General features: G+C 43.7%; 1 protein-coding gene across 22 annotated transcripts in view; it reads right to left on the minus strand.

The window, feature by feature from the left end:
* Positions 1-24,315, minus strand: part of Pard3 (par-3 family cell polarity regulator) — a 531,306-nt gene that overhangs the window by 412,961 nt on the left and 94,030 nt on the right. The gene's annotated exons all lie outside the window — the stretch shown is intronic.

Raw genomic sequence — 24,315 nt, forward strand, 5'->3', positions numbered from 1 at the left:
GTGCACAGTCACCATCACGGTGTGCACAGTCACCATCACGGTGTGCACAGTCATCATCACGGTGTGCGCAGTCATCATCACGGTGTACACAGTCACCATCACGGTGTGCACAGTCATCATCACGGTGTGCACAGTCATCATCATAGTGTGCACAGTCATCATCACGGTGTGCACAGTCATCATCACGGTGTGCACAGTCACCATCATGGTGTGCACAGTCATCATCACGGTGTGCACAGTCACCATCACGGTGTGCACAGTCACCATCACGGTGTGCACAGTCATCATCATGGTGTGCACAGTCATCATCATGGTGTGCACAGTCACCATCACAGTGTGCACAGTCATCATCATAGTGTGCACAGTCATCATCATGGTGTGCTCAGTCATCATCATAGTGTACACAGTCATCATCATAGTGTGCTCAGTCACCATCACGGTGTGCACAGTCATCATCATGGTGTACACAGTCATCATCATAGTGTACACAGTCATCATCATGGTGTACACAGTCATCATCACGGTGTGCTCAGTCACCATCACGGTGTGCACAGTCATCATCATGGTGTGCACAGTCATCATCATGGTGTGCACAGTCATCATCATGGTGTGCACAGTCATCATCACGGTGTGCACAGTCATCATCATAGTGTGCACAGTCATCATCATAGTGTACACAGTCATCATCATAGTGTGCACAGTCACCATCATGGTGTGCACAGTCATCATCATGGTGTGCACAGTCATCATCACGGTGTGCACAGTCATCATCATAGTGTGCTCAGTCATCATCATAGTGTGCACAGTCACCATCATGGGGTGCACAGTTATCATCATGGTGTGCACAGTTATCATGGTGTGCCATCATCGTGTGCACAGTCATCATCATGGTGTACACAGTCATCATCATGGTGTGCACAGTCATCATCATAGTGTGCACAGTCACCATCATGGTGTGCCATCATGGTGTGCCCAGTCATCATTGTGGTGGAAGAACCTAAGACATCAGTCCTTCAAGGATTTTGTTCTGTCCTAGGATGTTTTCCTCATGTGAGCACTTACTTCTTCATGCTTCGATGGAACGCCCATGTGCTGGCTTAGTAACCACCTCTTCTAGTGTAGATCTGCCCCTCTTTGGTGGCTCTGACCCTGTGTCCTCTCTGATAATGGAACCACACCACTTACACCTGGGTATTTATATTTCAGAAACGCAATTACTTTTGTTTTAGCAAAAAGCTTTATAAATTGTGCTTTTTGTCCTTCCTCTTCTGCTGGTGGTCATGCTCTCTTGCCAAGCCAAGCTACATCACCAATCTCAAGTAGCATGGCACCTTGTCTGTGGCTTTAAATGCAGCAATAAGAATTTCCCAATGAGAAATAAATTTTTCTCTGCATCTGAGAATCACATCTGAAGGATGCCTCCTTCTTATGAATATACTTGCATGGCCTATGGCTTACTATGTGACAAGTAGCAACTGCATCCCTTCAAAGTGACAGTTTGTCTTTTATTCTACTCTACCTCACATCTGGAAGACTGCTGTGGGTATTCAGTGTGCATTTACTGACACAGAATATGTGAAGTTCATAGGAAGGCAACTGTGAGAGACCAAGCTTTAGCAAATTCAGCAATCTTACAAATATTCCCCAAGCCTGGAGTTATTCTGCAATCTACCGCCTAAAACAGTAAAGTCAGTGAAAATGGAAACTTTGAAAGATGTTTTCCCTTTGAGCACACATGAGCAGATCTTCACCTGACACAAAATCAAAATGCTGCCAGAGCTCATATTCTCAAAAAGCTCCTTGCAGCCCTAATTACTTTGCTAATTCCAGGCCATCGTTAGCCATCTTCTAGTGACTACTGACAGTTGGCAAGACCGATTGGAGAGAAGGCCTGGGAGGAGTGGGCTGGGGCAAGTACTCCACAACATACTTTGTACAGTGCAGACTGAGGCCACTGTGGTAGAATGTTTCTGCTGCCTCTGTAGCTGCGGTGCTTTGAATGAAAATGACTCCCATAGGGCCATAGGGAGTGGCACTATTAGGCATGGCCTTGCTGTTAGGAGGTATGGCCTTGTTATTAGGAGGTGTGGCCTTGCTGTTAGGAGGTGTGGCCTTGCTGGAGGAAGTGTGTCACTGGGAGGTGAACTTTGAGGTCTCAGATGCTCAAACCTGTCTGTTGATCTAAATATAGAACTCTGAGCTACGTCTCCAACTCCACGTCTGTCTGTGTGTAACTATGATTCCTACCATGATGACAATGGACTAACCTCTCAACTGTAAGCCAGTCCCAATTAAATGCTTTCCTTTGTAAGAGTTGTCATGGCCATGGTGTCTCTTCCCAGCAATAGAAATCCTAACTAAGATAGAAGTCTAAACTAAAATTTCAAAGAATGATGCCGAGGAGCAGGGCAGGGGAGCTACTACAGTTTCAGGATGCATGTAAATGTGTATAAATCCCACATAGAAACCCAATATGCACATCTCACATAAAATGCTCACAAATACTATTTATCAACAGAAAAACTTTACGCATACCAGGTTCACCACACAGGCTGTGCACAGGTGTGAGGACTGTGTCTTATTTATACGAACAGACTGAAACTTCATGTAATGTTTTCTCATCTTCAAACACACACTGCAGTCACCATAACAGATGTGGCAACATTAAGTCAGCTTCAAAGACATTCTTGAAAGAAATTCCAACAACTTTCATGAATGTTTTATAGTTTAGTTTTTAATATTGATGTAATTCATGTTACTCCTGCTGCCAAGAGCAGTAATGAATGCTGGGGTTGCTGCTAGTTGTCTTTGATAAGACACCTGTAACATTACACAACCCAAATAATATACAAAAATGAGGAAAATAGTATCTCTCCAAAGGTGACACTTTGACAGAAACCCAGCTGTTTCAGATGGTCTATCATTTAACACTTCCTGGCTAGGTCAGAATTCCTGCTGCTCCTTGGACAATAGCCAGGGTAAGCTTCTTATAGCCACTGACAAGTCCTCCAAGACCAGGCAAGCAACATCATTCATTTTAAATGCAGAGACGTCCAAGTTCAGCAGATTTCAGGACTTCAAAGACTTACAGCTGCCAACAAACAACTGCACAGGCAGCCAGGGCAGGCTTGGCTTTGCACAAATATTTACTCATATTTGACTTCAAACACAAAGCTAATAGTCCCAAGCATATCTCTAGAGGTCTGGGGCGGGGCATTGCAGTGTGCACTCCATGGCAGGCAGAGGGAGAATCACATTTTTCAAGTTGACTTGATGATTAGAGAACCTAGCAAAATCTGAGATTTAGAGCTTGGTTTTGGTAGCTCTTCCTAGCCAGGTCAGTATGCTACCATCAATGAGGTCAGAAGGAGAGAAAATATCACTTAAAGGGAGGTGGAAAAACACAAGTGTACCTGACCACACTTGGGCAATGGGTCCACTGGAGTGGCTAAGCAGCTGCAATCACCATCCAGGAGTATGAGAAAGAGCTGTAGAGCAAGAACTGAAGAAGTCTGGAGAGCCACCATAGCCATGCTCCCTATCCTCAGTAACCACTGGGGCTACCAGCCTGGGCCTCAATGGACCTGAAGATCTCCTCAGCTAACCCAATGTAACAACAGTCTTCCAGATGCTAGTAAAATCACCCTAGCGCAGATGATTCCCAGGCCCTCCTCAGCACAAAACCAAGGTACCACTAGGCTCTCCTTACCCGAAGCAGAACATGGATACCTCCCTAGTTCCAGGCCTATCGCAAAGCTCTAAGATAGCACACAGGACACTATAAAACAACCATAGCCTTGTGGAGAACCACCATGTTCCGAGAGAACGGACCTTAGCAATAACCCACACTCAGCAAGCACTGGGATCCCCACCCGGCACTGGCTGTGCATAGGTCAACAGTGTGTACTGGGGAGAGGCCTGTGATAAAGCTGTACCATGTTCATTTCCTTGGGCTCCTCACACTCTATGTGGAAGCACAGAACCATGCCACTAACTGGCCACCTTCCTACTGCACGCATCTCAGGGTTTCCTCAGAAATCCCATTATTGCTGTTCTACTTCCCGCTCCTCCCTTGCAAATTTTACACTTCATGGTGCAACTGTATGATTCAAACACTAAGATTTAGACCTGGTCAGTCTCCTTGAAGGAACTGGCAAAACCAAGGCACAGAAAGTCCCAGCAGATATCCCCACAATAGCTACACTTCCTGCACTGTTCAGTGATGCTGTCATGACCTCACTCAAATGGAACGAGGAGATGAGCCTCTCTCTGGGTTCACAGGTTCCCAACACAGCATCAAATGAAGGGACAGCTTCTGGGGAAAGAAAATAAGTCAGTCCAAGCTGAACGACAGCCGTGTACAGTGACTATTCAAACTCCTCAATCCTAGAGAGGACTTCGTACAAACTCATGAGCAGACTTGTCGGGGAACTGTTTAAAAGTTTACAGCTGAAGGAAATGGGGATGGTGAGGTAGAGATGTGACAGAGGAAGTCTCACTCAAGTGGCAGCGCTCAGAGCTTTGAGGGAAAGATAATGAGAAAAAGAGGTGCCCTGGACTGGAACAAGTCTGCTTAATTTTAGAGAGAACAGTGCGTTTCAAGTATGGTGACAGAACTACTGAAACAGAAAAGCCACAATTCATAAGTGTCAGTATGAAACAGCACTGCCCCTGCCTACAACCATGGTCCAGGAAAGATGAGTCCCAGTAGCTTCCACCCCCACACACACTCAATAATGACTTTCTCGGTTCCCCAGAGATTGGTAGTCATCACCTGAAAGGACCGGAGTCCTTTCCTTCTGTGTTTAGACAAACTCTCCTTTGGAACAAACAGCTCTTGCAATGAATTCTGGGAGCAGTAAGCATAGCATGAATGGCCTAGCCATGGCCAAGAGCTACCAATCTTTGAAGAAAGAGGAAGACACTTAGATTGGCCTGACTTTACAGGAAAATGCACAGAGATACTTGGCCTCTGACTAGGCAGCGCCACAGGACCCTGAGAAAGCCACAGTATGTCCGCAGCCTCTGGCCGATGAGGCAGATTCTGCCACCTCTGACTCTGATGACAGGCAAATGCAACTTCAGGGTAAAAATCAGACACCTGGAAGAGACAGCACATGGTGTGCAGGCATGAACAGTAGTCTGGGAGGATGCTCATAAGCGTAGCCCCAGTAACACAAGACATGAGCTCACAGAACAATCCACACCTTGTCTCTATTAATTGGTTTAATATTAAACTGACAACCTTGTTTTAAAAAAATGGGTATGACTGCATGGTTCTAATGAGGATTAAGTGAGGATAAACACACCGGGTGTTGTTAAAATTGTGAAAAACAGTTCAAAGAAATATCAGAGAACCCCACTGTTCACTTCTTGGAAAGGATCTGCAAACACAAGAACATGAAAATAAAAGCAACTAATGTATGTAAGGTAACACAACACCATCACCAAACGACTCTCCCCTCAAAGCAACCTGGGGTGATAGGAACCGTTAGTAGTCACAAGTATGCCAACAGGTAGACACAGAGCCAAGGTCAATGAACCAAATTTTGTTGTTCAGGATGCAAGAAGCTCCCTGACTTTCCACAGGAAAACATCCATGAATCTACAGCAACATACAGCTGTCCAAATGACTGGCACTAAGACAAGCTTCATGGGTCAGCAGAATGCCTATGCGTCACTAACGGATCCAAGCATACCTATCTATCCCACAATTTCCCTGATGTCACTGAATCTACTTGCTCATCAGACGCACATCAAGACCTTCCACTGTAGGTTCTTCCCAAGCCGCTCGTTAGCATGAGGGCACTGAGCTGCCACATAAGCACACGGCACACATTTCCATGCCCTGCACACTGAGAAACCTTAGGTCTGAGATGGCCGCATTCTCCCCTAGGGGAGAGTGGACTGCAGGGCATAAATGCTGGCCTGAAAGGGGAAAAAAACCCAGAATGCCTTGGGAGAGTGCATAGGGAATGGCAGCACTAGAAACAAAGATACTTTCACTGTGTGGACAGTGATCTAAGGACACAGTTTTCATGTAAGGGCAGGAATGAAGTTGCAGTAAATGTATGTGCTCTATAACCCAAAGCCCTGTGAACAAGGCACAGAGAAAACACCAGGGGGCAGTGTGGCCATCTGTAACCTAAGAAAGAAATTTGGCTTCTAAGAATTTAACCATGTCATAAGAACAAGCTTCAGAAGAGGGACAAACCAGCCAGGCATCGCAGCCCATCCCTTTAATCACAGCACTGGGACCCTGATGCAGGAGGACTGCCACCTGTTTCGAGACAGTCTGAGCTACATAGTCTTAATACCCTGACTTAAAAACAAAGCAAAATAAGAGCCAGAAGAGATGCAGTGACACAAGGCACCAATTACAGAGATACCCTGTGCTCATCGGATATGAATTCCCTGATTATAATCTCTGATGGGAGCTCAACCAAATATTTGAGGAGGATCGCCTAGAAACAGGCCTCGAACACAGGGGAAAATGTTTTTACGGTATGAAAATTGGAGGTAAAAGAAAAAATAAGGAGATATTTCGCATTTTGTTTTGTTTTGTTTTATTTTTTAAAGTCTCGTGTATCTCAGGCTAGCCTTATATGTAGCCAAGGATAACTTTAAGTTGTAAGAACCATGGCATTAACTGACTGACTATAACATGCATTATTTGTTCTCTATACGGGGCTCTTTTCCACCTCTAAAACTCAGTATTTAATTTTTACCTTTAAGATAAAGTATCTCTCTGACTACAGCACAATCTACCCAATATTTTCTTGAGACAACTAACATAAATTCCATTATAATACATATATACAAGCTTAAATATTGTTATTGCAGATGCAATTATCAATGTTTGAGTTTTCATACTAGTTAAATCTTGGCACTATGAGAGAAATCAAGGGATAAATGGAACAGAAGAAAGTGTGGGCTTTGGAGGATGGAGGCTTAATTAAGTACTATCTCTCCCCACAGAGCTGGTGGAGGTCTCTAGCTCTGTCCACGGCCTTTTGAATCCTTGCATACAGAAGGACCAATCTGACAAAACTCAAGGGGTTTGCTTCCCCTTCTGGTTCTCCTTTCAGAACTAGCCAGGTATTTCAAATGCTTCCTAATGACAATAATTAAACATCTGGTAATAGGCACCCACATGTGCTGCGGTGCTTGCTGGGACTGTCCTTTTCATTAATTATGTGCATGCTGAGTGAGAACTAAAAGGACCTGCGTTATGAATCAATGCAAGGCTGCAGGACCAGTCGCACAGCTATCTGTAGGGAGCCTTGTTAGCAAGCTCAGACCTGGGAACAGATGCTGCAGGAAACTTGCAAAAGCGCCCAGCAAAGACACACATGCAAGTTGGGGCGGGGGCCACATGCCCTGAGAAGTGCCTGGAGAGTATGGTGCCAAGCTGTCACCTTTCTTCTACTTCACTCCAAATGGAATCATGTTCAGGTACAAACTTTGACTCTAACCTTTGCACACAGTGCCCAGGTCTGGCAGAGCCTTGGCAGAAACACAAATAAAATGCCACATTAAAAAAGTGAACACTTTCAAAGGCCATTTCATGCTTCCCTAAGTTTCAAGGTAAAATACAGAGAGAGAGGAAAGTAGGAATTCAAAGATGCTTGTGGGAGTCTGGGGTTCATTTGGTGATAAAAGAATCTTTGTCAAAATAACAAGTCACTTTGTGTCCTTAAATTAACTGATAACTATTTATTCCAGTTGCCCCAAACCATGAGGTTTTGCTAATTAACACATGACTGCTACCTATTTTCTTCCACCTTCATTTAACTTTCCTAGAGATCCAAAAAAAATAATAATAAATATAAAAAAAAGAAAAACCAGCCACATCCACTTTTTAAGAAGACTGTCAAGATTTTATAGCCTTTGGTACAAAGGCATGAAAACAAGTGCCAAGTTCATTAAAGCCCAGAAATGTGTCATATTACAATATTACCCAGAGTTTTCCAAAGTCATCCGGGTCTAATTTACTCTATTCTGAATAGCACTTGATATACATGTACAGTAAAGATCCAGCAGGGAAAACAGACCCCCAACACGGAAAACCTAAGGTGGCCAGTAACCTGTGGAGGGCCCAAGCCTGGAGTGAGCAGCACGCTGGGGTAGGGAGGCTGAGCCATCCAAACCCCAGAGTCGGTTGCAAGACTCAGTCCTCAAGGGTGGTGTACATGTTGGGCTGTACATGGATTGCTTAGCATAGGGACTTAGTGGGAGAGGCCAGGACAGACTAATGTCCAAAAGCAGGTGTTGAGTCCTCCAAAGGCCAAGGGAAGCTGCCAAGAAAAGTAAAAAGAAAACAGATGAGAATTGGAAAGAAGGGGTACTTCCTGGCCATTAGACAGCAGAAAGGCCCAGGTTCAGCCCTGTCTGTGCTGCCATCTGGCCTCGTCTAACACCCTAATCGGGGAGCACCCGGCAAATGGGAACACAAGATGCTCAACCACAAAGTGATCTTCATCTTACTTCACGATTGCTGAACCTTGAACTTCTGTAAAATGAAGAAAGTATCAGAGTCGATTCAGGCAGAGATAGATGAGAGCCAAGCGGGCCAAAATGTGAGGACTGAGTCAGTCACTACTAGTGTTAAATTTAAAATAGATAGGGAGTCATAGTGGCTGGTTTTTATGTCAACTTGGCACAAGCTAGAGTCAGAGAAGGGGCCTCAATTAAGAAAATGCCTCCATAAGATCCAGCTGCAAGGCATTTTCTTAATTAGTGATTGATGGGGGAGGGACCAGCCCATAGTGGGTGAGTACCATCCTCGGACTTGTGGTCCTGGATTCTATAAGAAGGTAGGCTGAGCAAGCTATGGGGAGCAAGCCAGGAAACAGCCCCCCTCAATGGCCTCTATCTACATCAGCTTCTGCCTCCAGGTTCCTGCTCCGCTTGAGTTCCTGTCCTAACTTCCTTTGATGATGAACAGCAATGAGAAAGTATAAGCCAAATAAACCCTAACCCTCCCCAACTTGCTTTTTGGTCATGATGTTAACAACAGAAACCCTAGGACAGATGTTTCTAAGTATTTGTTAATTTCTACATCTGGACTGGTTAGAATTTACCCACAAATCCCACTTGTTCATGATGTAGTGCAATACAAGAATGCAGGCAGCACTGGCTGGGCAGATGTTGAATATGTGATCACCAAAACCAACAGACCCCACCCAGCAAGGATACCAGGGCATGTGCCCTGAGAAGCATCAGTACAGGCACAGTAGAGCATCTGGCTCCAAGCTGCTTCCACTGAAAAGTGAGCATCTAATGAGGTCAGCCTAGGGTTCCTCCTGACCATGAACCTTCTCTTTAGCTTTCATGGTATAATTCTGTAAGACTGCATGAAAATGGAGTCATTCAGTGAATTATTATGCATCCCTTACCCAACTGCAATGCTTACTAATATTTTGCCAATATTGACCACTGTCTTTCAAGGAGTTGCTGGGGAAGGAAGTTGTCACTATGCTACAGGCATGAGTATCCAAGTCAAAACTGTCTGCAGCATGAGGCAAGGTGCTGAAGAGGTAATACTGAATTCAAGACATCACAGTTTCTGGTGCGAAAGTGGAGGCGTTTGTTTTTGAGACAAGGTCTCACTTATCCCAGGCCGGCCTCAAACCCATCATGTAGCAGAGGATGACCTTGAACTGCTGATTTCAAGCCCTAGAATTAAAGGTCTGCACCATCACGCCCAGTTTATGTGATGCTGGGGACTGAGTCCACGTTTTTGTGTATGCTACACCAGGAAATCGTAGTTCAAATGAATACAGTGACATTATTGGTTCTTTTCCTTCATATCTGTATCACTTTTTATACCCCATTTCTGTCAATTCACAGTTTCATGGCAAAAACAACCCCCACCTAGAACTAGGTCACTCCAATGAGGGTTAAAAACTGGGAATATCTTAACAAGGAAAGCTTAGTTTAGACCACAGAGTATCGGCTGTAAAGTAATCAGAGGGAAGCAAGTATTTCACATCTGTCTGGGGTCTGTGGCTTAAACCATCTGAGTACTGTTGATAAAAGTACATTTTTACCTAATTGCCTATGGGAAAGCCAAAATTAAATATTTAAAAGATTAGATGTTACCCTTGAAAAATTGTATACAAATTTAGAAACCACATTAACTGAGGTTGCTAAGGAAGCAAAAACTCCAAGTATAACACATTAATATGTAGAAAATAAGATTCATATTATCTTAATATTTACACAACAAAACAATGGTGTTGCAAGACTCATCAAGAATGCATTTCTCTTGTAGGTCAGGGAGACATCAGTTGTCAGCAGCACCTTTTCTTCTAGGACCAGGAGGTAATTTTGCCAGTGAAGAAAAGTCACACTTACATGGTCGATTTAAAAGTCTAAGTCATTTCTTTTACAAATGAAAAGGGCAGATAAAACAAAACAAACATACTTCCATATATTCCTGGCAAGAAACTTCCTAATAGGACACTTAGCCAGCACATACACAAGTTCTAGTGTTCTATGACACACAGTGCAGGACTTTACAGATCTATTCATCTTCATTTTTCATCAACTATGAGTGGCAGTATCCACAGTGGAGATAAAGACTAATAAGAATACAACTGTGGGAGTTGGAGGTGGCTCTGCTGATAAGCACTGGCTGCTCTTTTAAAGGACCAGGCTTCACTTCTCAGCAGCCAACAACTAACAGTCATCTGTAACTCCAGTTCCAGGTTCTGACACCCTCTTCTGGTTTTTGAGGGCACTGCACACACGGTACACAGACATACATGCACATGCACAGGTGTGCGCACATGTGTGCACATGCACACACATACACACACAGAGACACCACAAGGAAATCTTTAAAAATAGTATCATTGTGGTATAAAATTAAATCCAACTTACTATAAGTCTATTCCATATCACTTTTAAATTACAGGGACAAAAATAAGACAACACACTTGAGTATGCTGTCTTCATATAGTCTATGTACACTTACATATAAGGGCAAAATCCCAAACATCCATTGTATTGGGACAAAGATTTGAAAGTTAAGTAAGGGAGCCAGAGAGATGGCTTAGTGGTTCAGAGCACTAGCTGCTCTTCTAGAGTTCAGTTCCTAGCACCCACATGGTGACTTACAACCATCCTAAACTCCAGCTCCCTCTCTGGACCTCCACAGGTACCAAAAAACAAATTACATACATAAAAGCAAGCCAAACACTCATATACATAAAATAAAGAAATACAAAAATTAAAAATCTACTTTCAGATTTTGCTGAGAACTTTAACCAGACATCCTATAAAACAAACCCACTCCCTCTAAACACAGGAGACTGTTCCCACATGTGATGTTCGTCTCTCCTGGGGTTGTCAAGTTAGCAAGGATACAGGGACCTCACTATGCAGCCCAGGCTGGCTTTGGGCACTCATCAGAATGTTAGGACCATGAACTGGTACTACCAGAATCTGTCTTTTCCATTTAATACATGACCTCATTGTTCTTGACAAATCTGAGGAAGCACTACACCTTATAGCCACACCTCCTTATAAGTCACATGCTGGCTCCTGGCAGGAAACCATGCTCTGGAGATGGGTGCCTTTCTCTTTCGCCAGGGTTCTGTCCTGCCATAAACAAAATACCCCATATCGTCACACAGGTGAGTGTTTCCTGTGAACCAATGTCCTCATGCAACCTTCCAAAAACCACATCTCATATTTATGATGAAAAATTAGCACCATCTTGCTAACAGCTCAGAATTTAATCACTTGCAAGTGTGTTTTACAAGAGCAGGACAATGCCACCATTACCCCTGGAATGAGCAATGAGAAGACTCGGGGCAGAGAGTTAGGAGTGCACAGCACAGTTTAATTAGCAAACTGGATTCTGACAGGACTGGAGGCTGGCACCAGCTGCCGCAAAGCAAGGACGGACTCCTTTCCAGACTACTGTACTGAAACCAAAACACTCAGGTGTCAAATACCAGCCCACAGACCTGCACCTCAGGGTCAAGCAGTTTCACTTCCTGCTTAGCCAGAGGAGAAAACCTTGGCCGATGGAATTATTATCAGTGATGCTTCAAGTCTAAGCCTTGATCTCCTCGTCCCTGTTACATTCCATGTACTCTATGTAGAAGGCTTAATTATTTAAATAAACAAATAGCAGGTTTTACGATTCATCAAGTTACACTGATCCACTCAAAATATTATCAGTAGAAATAAATCAGGAATGCTAAAAATATTTAACTGCAAAACATCTGCTACTGCGATTTCTGCTAAATTTACAAAATCATTGTTTGTTTATCAAATATTTATAAACATTTTATATGTGAACAATTTATTTATAAAATAATTAGAAGGCTGAGGCTGCAACTCAATTGGCAGCGCTGTCTAGCATACAAGAAGCTATATAAACTGGGAGTGGTGACCCACACCCACAACCCCAGAACTTGGGAGGTGTAGGCAGGAGGATTAGAAGTTGAAGGCCATCATCGATTTACATAGAGTTTCAGGTCAGCCTGGGTTACATGAGATCGCTTCTCAAAAAGTAAAATAAATGGGAATCAGAATGTCAACCGACTTGCTTGCAGCATACAGATGGCCTCTGTGACAGTAAGGGAAATGGGGCAGGGAGGAGAAAGAAAAATACTCAAGACTGAGCAGAAGGCGGGCAGCACTGGCTCAGTGGACACTGGGAAGCTGATCTCCAAAACAGACACCACCCCGCAAGGAAGAAGGGGCTGGTGGCCAGAGAAGCTTCACTACTGACACAGCTGAATGAAGAACAGACTCAATGGATAGAACAGAATACAATTTAAAAAAAGAAAACATCCAGAAAGCACAGCCCCATCTAATTCCTATCGTTTTCCTTTCAATACTTTGAAAGTCGAAGGAATGAACTATATCACAACTCTATGAATCAGAGCTTCTATAAAAGGCATCACACAGGCTTACTTTATTCCAAAATTTTGCTGCTTGTAAAAGTTATCTAATCCTCTTTGCAAGATGTTTTGGTGACATAAATAGATGTCTTAAAGTTGTGTTTGGGAGATTACACATGAGAAACTGGAATCTTCTGGCAACGTGACAAGTGTTATTTGTAAGACACAACTTTGATACTTGGTTAAGAAATGAATAGATACACAAATCACACATATCCATACAGAAACTGGGAACACAGAAAACATCAGTAAGACTTTGAAGACAGAGGTGTTCAAACTAATTCAGATACTTTTTTCCAAGAATGTTAAGGAATAAGCATAGAGAAGGACAAGAGGTGTTTTTTTTTTTTGAACTCTTAAGGAAATTTAAAGGGGTGAGAGGGTTCTGTACCAACCTGCCTTGTGCTGACTCTTGAAGTGGCTCTTTTGAGGTTCAAAGACCTTGACAGCCGCAGGGCCTTCACCGAGTCCTTCCTGGAAGCACCAGAGAAGGAGAAATACTTCCCTGTACGTTTCTGGCTGGTTTGGTCTGACATTTCTAGCCATCGGTGGGGGTAAAAAACCAAGATGTCCCAGAATGCAAATCTAAGTACAGAGCAAAATTATTCCCCAGAGTCCTCAAACCCCAAACATCCAGTTCACGATTTCCTTGGTGATCAGGAAGGAACACCAGCCTGAAACAGGGGGAGGAGAGGCCCCAGCTGATCCACACGATAGCAGTCCTCCCTGGAAGCTGGCCGAGAAGACACAGGGCACCGTCGATCTCAGATCACCAGGGACAGCCCCAAAAGCACCAAATTAAAACACCCTTCACCAGTTAAACAGGCTTGGTAGTTTGTCAAGACTAAAACTGGGTGTAGCAACACACCCTGGCATTGGCTGAGTATGAGTAAATCCATCAGAGTCAAGAGTCAAGGAAGTCTCTAGCTCACCGTCATAAGACAGCAGGGGCAGCCGGGCGGTGGTGGCGCACGCCTTTAATCCCAGCACTCGGGAGGCAGAGGCAGGCGGATCTCTGTGAGCCAGGCTGGACCAACAGCCTCCAAAACAATACAGAGAAACCCTGTCTCGTAATTAAAAAAAAAAAAAAGACAGCAGGGGCTCTTCACATCCCGGCACAACTACCTCCTCACTGCAGGGCCTCTTCATAGGACCACTGGACTTAAGTTCTGAGAACTTTCTCCTCACTGCAGGGCCTCTTCATAGGACCACTGGACTTAAGTTCTGACAACTTTCTCCCCCTCACCCCCACCTAGTGAACGGGAAATGGATGGTGAGACGTTCAAGTGTACACCATGTATGAAGAGGAATGCAGAACTAAGAATGCACAATTACCACCCACTCTGGCTCTGGGACGCCCTTCCTCAGACCTGGCAAGGGAAGGAAGGCTCTGTTTATGTTCTCTCCAAGGAGGTCATCAAGGGAGATATGAGGGCTGGGGGGAGAGTTCTTGCCTAGTTATGCCAGGCCTAAGGGACAATCTTGGGGTTTCCAGAAAGAGAGGGGAAGTAGTAGAAATGAGAAACTGGAGATGTCTTTATAAAACAATGAATTCTATGACGATTTGTAACAAAAACGTGATTACATCAAGATAAAAAAGAACTATATAAAACTTAAGGGCAGAGAGATGGCTCAGTAGTTAAGAGTACTTGTTGCTGTTGCAGAAGAATGGAGTTCAGTTCTAACACCCATATGATGGCTCACAACCATCCTTAACTACAGTTTCAAGGAATCTGATGCCCTCTTCTGACCCCCTTGAACACCAGACATGCATGCAGTACACTTACATACAGAAAGGAAAAGCTGTCACATAAAATAAGTCTAAAAGTTAAAAAAAATACAAAATTTGAGTTTTTAGGGGTGACAGTTCAATGGGTAAAGCATGAGGATCTGAGTTCAAATCCTCAGAATTCACATACAGGCGGGTCTGCAATTCCAGCACTTCTATAGTGAGATGGGAGCAGAGTCAGAATATCCCCAGAGCTTACAGACCATCCAGCCTGGTGTATGCAAATGTGAATACTGTCTCTAACAAGGTGAAAGTGAGGACTGGCCCCAGGGGCTGTCCTCTGACCTATGCACATGTCCCAGGCCATGCACTCATCTCCTCAGCATAAACAAATCATACAAACACACGAACTAATTAATTAATTTAAGCTTGAAGTTTTAGGATGCTTTCAAGTCTAATGCAAAGCCTGAAAGACAGTGCATTTGACGTACAAAAGATGTCTTGGCAGTTAAAGAAATGTGCCTCCAAGCCAATGACCTGAGCTCAATTCCTGGGACCCGGTGTTCTCTCTCCTCAGACCTCCATATATGGGCCAAGAGCATGATCCTTTTTAGTGTTTCAGGTTATTTCCAGAAAACATGCATGAAGGAGAAACTAACAATTACCTACTTAGATCTTTGTCTGGTTTTTTGGAAGGATGAGACACTTGGGGACAGAGGAGCAGGGGAAGTTAACAGCATTTAACAGCATGATCCTTGGTTCTCAAGTACTAAAAATATCAACTTGGATTCTCAGCTCCTTTTGTCTTTCAGAAGAATATATACTGTGTGTGTGTGTGTGTGTGTGTGTGTGTGTGTGTGTGTGTGTGTGTAAAACTCAAAATCTAAAGATGTAGGAGTTTGTATGCTTTGTCCAGCAACTACAGATGAATTCCATTGCCAGCCCGGGCCCTCATGAAACTGATAGAAAAGTAAAAATAGGCAAAGGAAAGTGAAGCTAATCACCTATGTAAAACAAATGCCCAAAACAGCCTGGTTAATGTTTGCTTTGAAACCCTTAGGAGCTGGTGTGAAAGGAATGACACCAGAGATAGCAATGTTGGTGACCAACTGCCAAGAGTGCCTGCAGTCAACCTTTCCCAGGACCAACCACCATCCAAAACCATTATATCATCCTTAGGCTTAACCATTACCCCCACCTGCAGATAGTAAAGCTAAGGTTAAGTAGCCTGCACAGGCTCATACTGCAAAGCCACAGGGGAGGAAAAAAGGACTGTGTGCTTAAAAGGCAGACCATGTGGCTCCAGGCTCCACAATACAAGATGCCCCTGGTATATGAAGCAACACAGGGGAAGCCGGATCCTCAGCTTACAATGACTAATACAGCTGGAAGAGCGACTAACTCCACTCTTCCTGCCTAACTAGGCAGCCCAGGACAGCATTCTACATAGTTTTCTCAGAGAAGGCTTACACCAGCCAGAGTGTGAGCGCTGGCAAAGGCCCTACTTGCTCCTGGGAGGCCTGTGCCCTCCCCATCTCTCAGCAGGAGGCAAAGCCCCTTCCAACACAGCTTTGCCCTTTCACACTCCTTGCCACCCCTGCCTCTGCCAGACACTTGAGCTGCTGCACCCAACCCAGAGTGATGAATACATTTAAATGCTAGGGCATATCACTTTGATTTAATTAGACAGCCATTTAGTTTCCTATTGATGGCTAACGTAAATGTTTCCTTCTTCAGGGACTCACGAAATAAGTCCATTTGGAGGAAATTAATCAAAACAGCTGGTTAGTGAATTCTACTTATATAAAGTATTTCAACTTTACATTATCAAACTTTTTAATCATCCATTCCCCATGCTAAGTCATACCAAAGCTGAAAACACAAATGAAGTTTCTATCCAAAGCTATACTCAGATATGCCTAATATTTTTTTTTCTACTGAAATTAAGAAGTAGAACTATCAAGAAAAACATTAAAACTTTTTCCGGTAACCCTAAGTATTTCTACTGAAATCAAACCATAGTCAGGCTAGAGAGATTGTTCAGCAATTGAAAGTACTGGCTGGTCTTGTAGAGGGCTTGGTTACCAGCACCCACAATAACACCTGATGCCAACAAGCCTGGACTCTGCCACTCATTCTCCACACCCATGGAAACAGGGGGGCTGTTTCTCAATCACAAATCTGATCCCCTGAAGCCCCTCCATTTTCAGTAATCACTCTAAAGCCAACAAAATAAAGGCTTCATTGGATCCCATAGGTCATCAACCAATTTCTAGACTTGTGCAGTTCATGAACCCATAACCCCTTTAATGCAGGGAAGGCCAGCCACATCCCCTTGAGGAGGGACCTAGTGACAATACCAAAGCGTTTTGATGTTAGCCTTCTGTCCATCCTTCTTTGGTGAGACCCATAGCCTTTGACTAGGGCAACTGTACCCTGGGGGACAAGAAAAACTCAGACTGCCTGGAACCCATAGAACACTAGTTCTAAACAGACACTGGTACAAGGAGATACCAAAAAGCATTGAGGCCCACTTAAAGTAGAGACTTCTAGAGGTCAGGTGATCAAAGGAGCTGTCACAGTGGGTCCAGTGGCCCCAAACTCATCCTGTGGCTATTTCCCCAGTTCTGCAGTATAAAAGTGGGATGGTTATATTTAGAAGTTTATACATTTCCCACACTGGTTCCCTGACCTGTGGAAAGGTCAAATGGAAGACAACAGAGTTGCCTCTACCAGAGAAAATATTGAGCCAAAATCGTATCACCTCCCTAGAAGAATTATAGAAACTACTGCCAACCTCAAAGACTTCAATGACATCTCCCTTAAACTCTCCTACATGGCCTGTGCAGAAGACAGATGGATCATGGCGAATGACAGCAGACTGTCAAAAACCTAACCAAGCAATGACTCCAAATGTGGGACTGAACCAGATAAGCATCCTGACTTGAGCAGATCTCCTGGAACTTGGTACACAGCTTTGATCCAGCAAATGATTTTTTCTTAACAGCAATTGATTGGGACCACCAAAAGCAATTTTCATCCATCTGGCAAGGCCAGCATATACTTTTACAGTTTTACCTCAAGAGTATACATTAACTCCCCAATCCTGTGTCTTAACTTAGTTTGAAGGATCTTGTTGTTGCTGCTGTTGTTAATTTTATTTTTCATGTTATGTCTATGGGTGTTAACATGTATGTGAACAAGGAAGCCAGAATAAGACATTGGGTCCCCTGGAAGTGAAGTTACAGATGGTTGTGAATTGCTATGTCAGTACTGGAATCCAGATCCTCTAGAGGAGAAGCCAGTGCTCTTAACCACTGAGCCATCTGTCCATCTCCAGTCTGAAAGAATCTTGACCTTCTGTCTCTCTCATAAAATATCATGTTGATGACAATATGCTGACTAGACCAAGTGAGCAAGAGGCAGCAACCACTCTGGACTTGTTGGTAAAGCAAATGTGCCTCATGGGATGGGAAATATTCTAACCAAAACTTAAGAGCTTTCTACCCTGATGAAATTTCTAGGAGTTCAGGGATGAAGGGCATGCAGAGATATTCCTAACATGAAGGACATTAGGATCATCCCAACAGCAAGAAAGTAGAGGAAGTTTAGTGACCAATTTGAATTCTGAAAGTAGCAAATTTCTTACTTCGGTGTGTTACTCTGGCCCATATTACAAGTGACTCAGAGCCCTTTTGGCTTTGAGGAAAGCCCAGAGCATCAAGTCCAAGCTGCTGTGCAGGCTGCTCCACCACTTAGGCCCTATAATCTAGCAGATGCAATGGTACTTGAGGTGGCAGTGGTAGACAGGGATGTTGTATGGAGTCTCTAGCAAGCTCCTCTAGATGAGTCACAGTGGGCTTTTATAACAATCCCTTGGGCTTTTATGCCAAGGTTCTATCATAATGTGCAGCCAGGTATTCTTCCTTTGAGAGGCAAATCTTGACCTATTAGTCCTTAGTGGAAATTGGGTGTCTCACAATGAGTCACCAAGTTACTATGCAACCAGAACTGCCCATCATGAATTAGGTGTGATTTGATCCATCAAATCATAAAGACAGATGTACAGAGCAGCAATTCATCAAATGAACTGGTACGTGTATGTGACCATGCCAAAAAAAGGTTTTGTGGGGTACAAGGAAAGAAAAGTTGCCCTATGCCTCTGGTTCCTATTCCTGCTACAATGTTCCAAGCATGCACCCGTAGCATCATGGAGTACGTGCCAATGAAAGATGCCTGAGGAAGAAAAAACTAGGGTCTGATTTCTCACAGTTCTACGCACTATACAGGCACAATAAAGATGTGGACGGCAGCAGAGAACTCTAGCCCTTTTCTGGGATGGCCCTGAAGGGCACGGGTGAAGGGAAACCCTCGCAGTAGGCAGCATGCCAGGCAGTGCACATGATCACACATTTTGCAAGACATATAATTAAATGCTGATTCGTGGGCTGTTGCCAGTTGCCTAGCAGAATGGTCAGTGACTTAGAAGGAGCATGACTGGTGAGAACAGACATTTGGGGAAGAAATATATGAACAGAACTGCCAAAATGGACAAAAGGTGCAAAGATGCTTATGTCCCATGTGACTGCCAATCAAAAAGGTAACATCAGCTGAGTTCAATAGCAAGCAAATAGGATCAGCTATTCTGTAGGCAGTCAACTTCTATCCATGATCATTCCTGCCACTGCCCAGTGGACCCATGAACAAATAAACCATCATGGTGGAGATAAAGGTTATGTGTGGGCTCAACAACATGGACTTCCACTCACCAAAACTGGTTTGGCTTGGGCTACTGCTGAATGTCAGATCTGCCAGCAGCAGACACCAAAACAGAGCCCCCACTATGGCACCATTCTGGAGGGCACCCAGCTAGCAAGTTGGTGGCAGATTGACTATCCTGAACCACTTCCATCACTGAAAGGATAGTGTATTGTCCTTACTGGAATAGATACTTATTCTGGTTATAGATTTGCCTTTCCTGCACATAATACCTCTGTCAAAGCTACTATATATGGACTTACGAAATGTTTGGTCCACCAACACAGTATTCCACACAGTACTGTTTCTGACCCAGCAAAAGAGCATGGTGGTGTCTCATGGTAATGTAATTCACTGGTCTTACCACGTTCTTTACTATCCTGAAGCAGATGACTTGACAGAACAGTGTGATAATCCTTTAAAGTTACAATTTTAGCAGCAATTAGGTGTCTAGAGCCTGGAGGGCTGAGACAGACAGGGTTTTCCTTTGAATCAGTGGCTAATATATGGTACCTTTTCACCTATAACAAAGATTCACTAGTACGAGAATCAGGGTGTGGAAATGGGAATGGTTCCACTCATTATCACCCCTATTAGTCCACTTATTTAAAAAAAAAGAAAGTTTCCTGTTCCAGTGACCTTTTATGCTTTGGTAGTCTAGGTATTTTGTTTTCAAAGGTGAGGTGTTTCTGCCAGGAGGTACAACAAACTGAAGTTCAGACCTTCCCTTGGCCACTTTGGGCTTCTTATGCCCTAAGCCAAGAGGCTAACAAAACAGTGTGAGAATGGGTGATTGATCCAGACTACTAGGGGGAAATTGGATTGCTTCTCCACGATGGAGGTATGAAAAATTATGTCTGAACTGCAAGGCATACTTTAGGGCATCTCTCGGTACTACCATGTACTGTGATTGAAGTCAATGGGAAACTCCAACAGTCTAATACAAGCAGGATGACAGAGGGCACAGACCCTTCAGGAATGAAGGTATGCGTCACTGCTCCAAGAAAAGAGTCAAGACCTGCTGAGGTGCTTGCTGAGGGTGGAGGAAATACAGAATGAGCAGTAAAGGAAGGTGGTTATAATAACCAGCTAAAGCCACATGGCCAGTGGTAGGAAAGAGAAACGCAACTGACATGTTTCTCTGCTGTGTACTCTGTTTAAAAAAAAATCACAAGCATATGTGCATTTATGCACGTAAACTAAGCAGATTTTCCTGTTGTCTGTCCTTTGTTTCTTTACCATGCAGTGTAATATAAGTTGAGATATATTAGTGGTTAAGTGTTGTGAATCAAAACATATGAGACACTAAAAGACTCTAGTTCCTCAAGGACTTTGATACCTACTTAAAACACATAGTACATTTGTGGTTGTATGCAAGATGGTTTATATTATGGCAAGTAGAATTCTGATTTTGTCTATTTTTGTTTTTGTTACTTTATTTTCATTTGGAAATTAAGCATGACACAAGGAGATGTGATGGGTGTCAAGATGACAAGGAGTAGACTTTTGATGGCTAATCCAGGTTGCCAACTTAACTGGATCAACTAAATCGCAAGCCACTGGACACTCTGGTTAGGGATTTTCTTAATGAGGTTATCTGAAACAGAAAGACTCGCCCTGAATGTGGGCCACACCTTCCGGTGACAGCTCACATTAAAAAAAAAAAAATGGAAGAAGGAAGTTTTGCTTTTGGCGTGCTGGCCTCGCTGTTGCTGTTCATCTGTCCTGTTGGTGCAGCACTTCTACAGGTTTCCAGTACAGATTGAAGACAAGCAACTCTCCAGCAGGTCACTAGACCTTCATTGCCAAATGGAAACTACTGAAACACCCAGCACTGTGAACTAAATGACTACTGGATTCCCAGCCTCTCCAGTGTGAGAAAGCTTCTGTTGGGAACTGTATTGTGTTGGGCATGTAAATAAATCCCCTCTGCATTCTCATTCTCTCTTTCTCTCATTCTCTCTCTCTCTCTCTCATTCTCTCTCTCTCTCTCTCTCTCTCTCTCTCTCTCTCTCTCTCTCTCTCTCTCTCTCTCTCTCTCTCATCTAGGGAACCCTAACAGATATAAACTATGGTCTCAGAAGTTGTGGTCCTAAGAAACAGAACTATAAGGATGAATTTCTCTAGTAGGTTAGTGGTATCAGAAGCTGCCTCTCCAACTCTATGAAACCTATGGTTACTAAAAATCCCCTGGTAGCTTGGAGAGTAGTGAAAGTCCGTGCTGAGAACTAATTTAAAGAATAATGCAAAATAAATGCATTTGTTACCCTAGATTTACCTCTTGAGAGGAACAAACAATTTAGTGACTGTACATAAGTTTTGAGCATAAGGAAAATAATGGTGCTAGCTGGTTTCTTCTGGCATCTTCCCATAAAGTGACAAAGGAAAAGTATGAGCTCAGTGATGAAATGAACAGGATACAGATTCACACAGTCTCAGGGTACCTGAGTATGTCCTGGGACCTTCTCTCCAGTGGCCGGAGAGCACAAGTCACTGAAAACCAAATCCACATCCTCATTATACAATTGGCTGCTTTCTAAGGCAATTAAGACCCAGCTTCAAAGGGTGCTGGTAGATAAAGTGAGGGTACTACTTCAAACAGTGGGATCAGTGGGATCCTATAACATAGGATGGGCATGTGTGTGAACTCTAGTGAAACTGAGGAAATGGAAATAAGATTCTAAAGGTTTGTTCTGCCTGAAGAAATAGTCTTTAGCAGAGGATGCAGCCCCACCTCACTCACTGAAGAAATATCCTCTCTGGTCTGGCCTGAGGGAATCAGTACTTTGAGACAGGGTCTCGGGAACTGCAGGGTCATCTCAAACTTGTTAAGTAGCCAAGGGTGATCTTGATCATCTGAGATTACAGACGTTCACCACCATGTCTAGCTTAAGGGGTGCTGGAGATAAAACCAAGAAGTCTGAGCAAGCTACTCAAGCATTCTCCTAAGCTGCATCCTCAACCCTGAATTGCAAATAGAGTTTTCTAGTTACAACTCTTGATAAATCCTTAAACCTATGAAGTCAAAAGCAATTCTTTGTCAGCAAAGAAAACACTGATTTTGAAGCTATTTCTCACTTAGGAATGTTGTATCCATTAGCATTCTACTTAGAAACTTATTTTAGGAATCATCACATGAAACTATAAACAACAATTATACTTACTAAAACTTCAAACTTTTTCTATCACTAAAGAATGTATACATATATCATCATCTGATTTATAGAAGACTACAAAGCCAAAAATACGGTTTGCTAATCATATGATTTAGATATGCAAAGTCTTTACTGATCAGATCCGGTGTGCCTTGTTCCTGGTTCTCTGTCATCACACAGGTAAGAGTACATGGTTTCCACTTGATGACGAATGACAAATCGTCCCCTAAAGTCTAAGCACCAACTATCTCAATCTAATGGACTTTGACTACACCCTGCTTAGTTACAGCAGAGCGCAAACTATGGACAGCAGAAAGAGAGAGAATAAGAAAAATACATTACAGCAGTGGATTTCTAGCATTGTGGTTGGGAAAGCATCAGGAATTCTTCAGGTCCCGGAAAGTCGCTGTCAGCTTCAGAACTGAACTAACAACAAATTCACCACAAATTTAGGACCCCTCTCAGTAACTCAAAAGAGAACTGGCTAAATGAGAACCCCAAATGGGAGAAATGGCACCCAAGAAAACCCCCACCAAACTGCAAACAGGCCTAAAAGATCTCAATTTTTTTTTGACACAATATGTTCCTGGTTCATGGTAGCTACAAAAGACAGACCCAGCTGTGTCAAGTTTTGATAAGCTGGGCCTCCTCGGACTTCTCAATATTTGTACCTGAAATGTTTGTTCTTCTTGAGATTTCAAGAAATGACGTAGGGATTTTATCCAGTTCAGAGCAAGCGTGATACCAACTACCAGAAATGCGGGCTTGAGCAAGCTCAAGTGCTCGCCAGCTCAGTCCAGCAATAACATGGACAGAGAGTGGGGCAGAGCATCAGTCACGGTGAGTGTCCCAACACCGTGTGGCCTGGCCTCTAGCCTTCTAAAGTGGCCTGGCTGGTTTAATGCCCTGTCTGAACACTGGAGTGTGATGAGGACACGGGGCTATCTACAGCTACCTCAGCACAGCTGTGGTGCTACCACCGAGCCTGTGGCTGGGAGGCCTTACGCAATTCCAGTTCAAGCCAAGCACAACAGGAGGTGTGGGCAAGAAACTGTCTCAGCCCAGCCACTCCCATCATCTCACTACAATAAAAAAATCTGCTGACTTCCATATGCGGAACCCAACTCCCAGTCACACATTTTTACCATGCTAGGAGCTACTCTCCTCCCCGTTCCCTCCACACAGTCAGCAAGCATAAACTGGCATGGGCTGCTATGATTGACAAGAAAGTACAAGACTACCAAAGGCACCAGGAGGGCAGTTTTGTGAGAGGGAAGCACACATATCACAAACAGAAATGCTTGGAGCATACACACCCCTCTTTTCTAGCAAGACAGTGGCTCAAGCTGGCCAGTCATCACACTGGACCATCACTGAGCCAGCACTGAAACCAGAACTAGGAGACGCCACATATTCTACAAGATCAGAAACAAGATCTTCATGACAGACCTGTGCTGCCAAGGGAGAGCTTCTGCTTGGCAAGAATAAGGGGCAGATGGCAAAGAATATTTGCTGCATTTCCACTGTAAAAGCTGCCATGTAAAAGTTCTTAAAAGTAAGTATTAAATCCCCAGTATGAGGAGAGGCATTACAGTCTGGCCTCTGGACAGTGAAGTTCTTCAAATCTGCTGTGACACAGATCAGAAAGAAGTGGGTGGCCCATGTGGCTTTTCATCTAGTTTCCAGCACAGAAGGGAAGGGCTCCTCCCCACCACTCTCCTCTCATCCTGGAAAACTGCCTTTAGAACAG

The sequence above is a fragment of the Mesocricetus auratus genome, unplaced genomic scaffold (genome assembly GCF_017639785.1).
Source record: "Mesocricetus auratus isolate SY011 unplaced genomic scaffold, BCM_Maur_2.0 Super-Scaffold_100013, whole genome shotgun sequence".
NCBI lineage: Eukaryota > Metazoa > Chordata > Mammalia > Rodentia > Cricetidae > Mesocricetus > Mesocricetus auratus.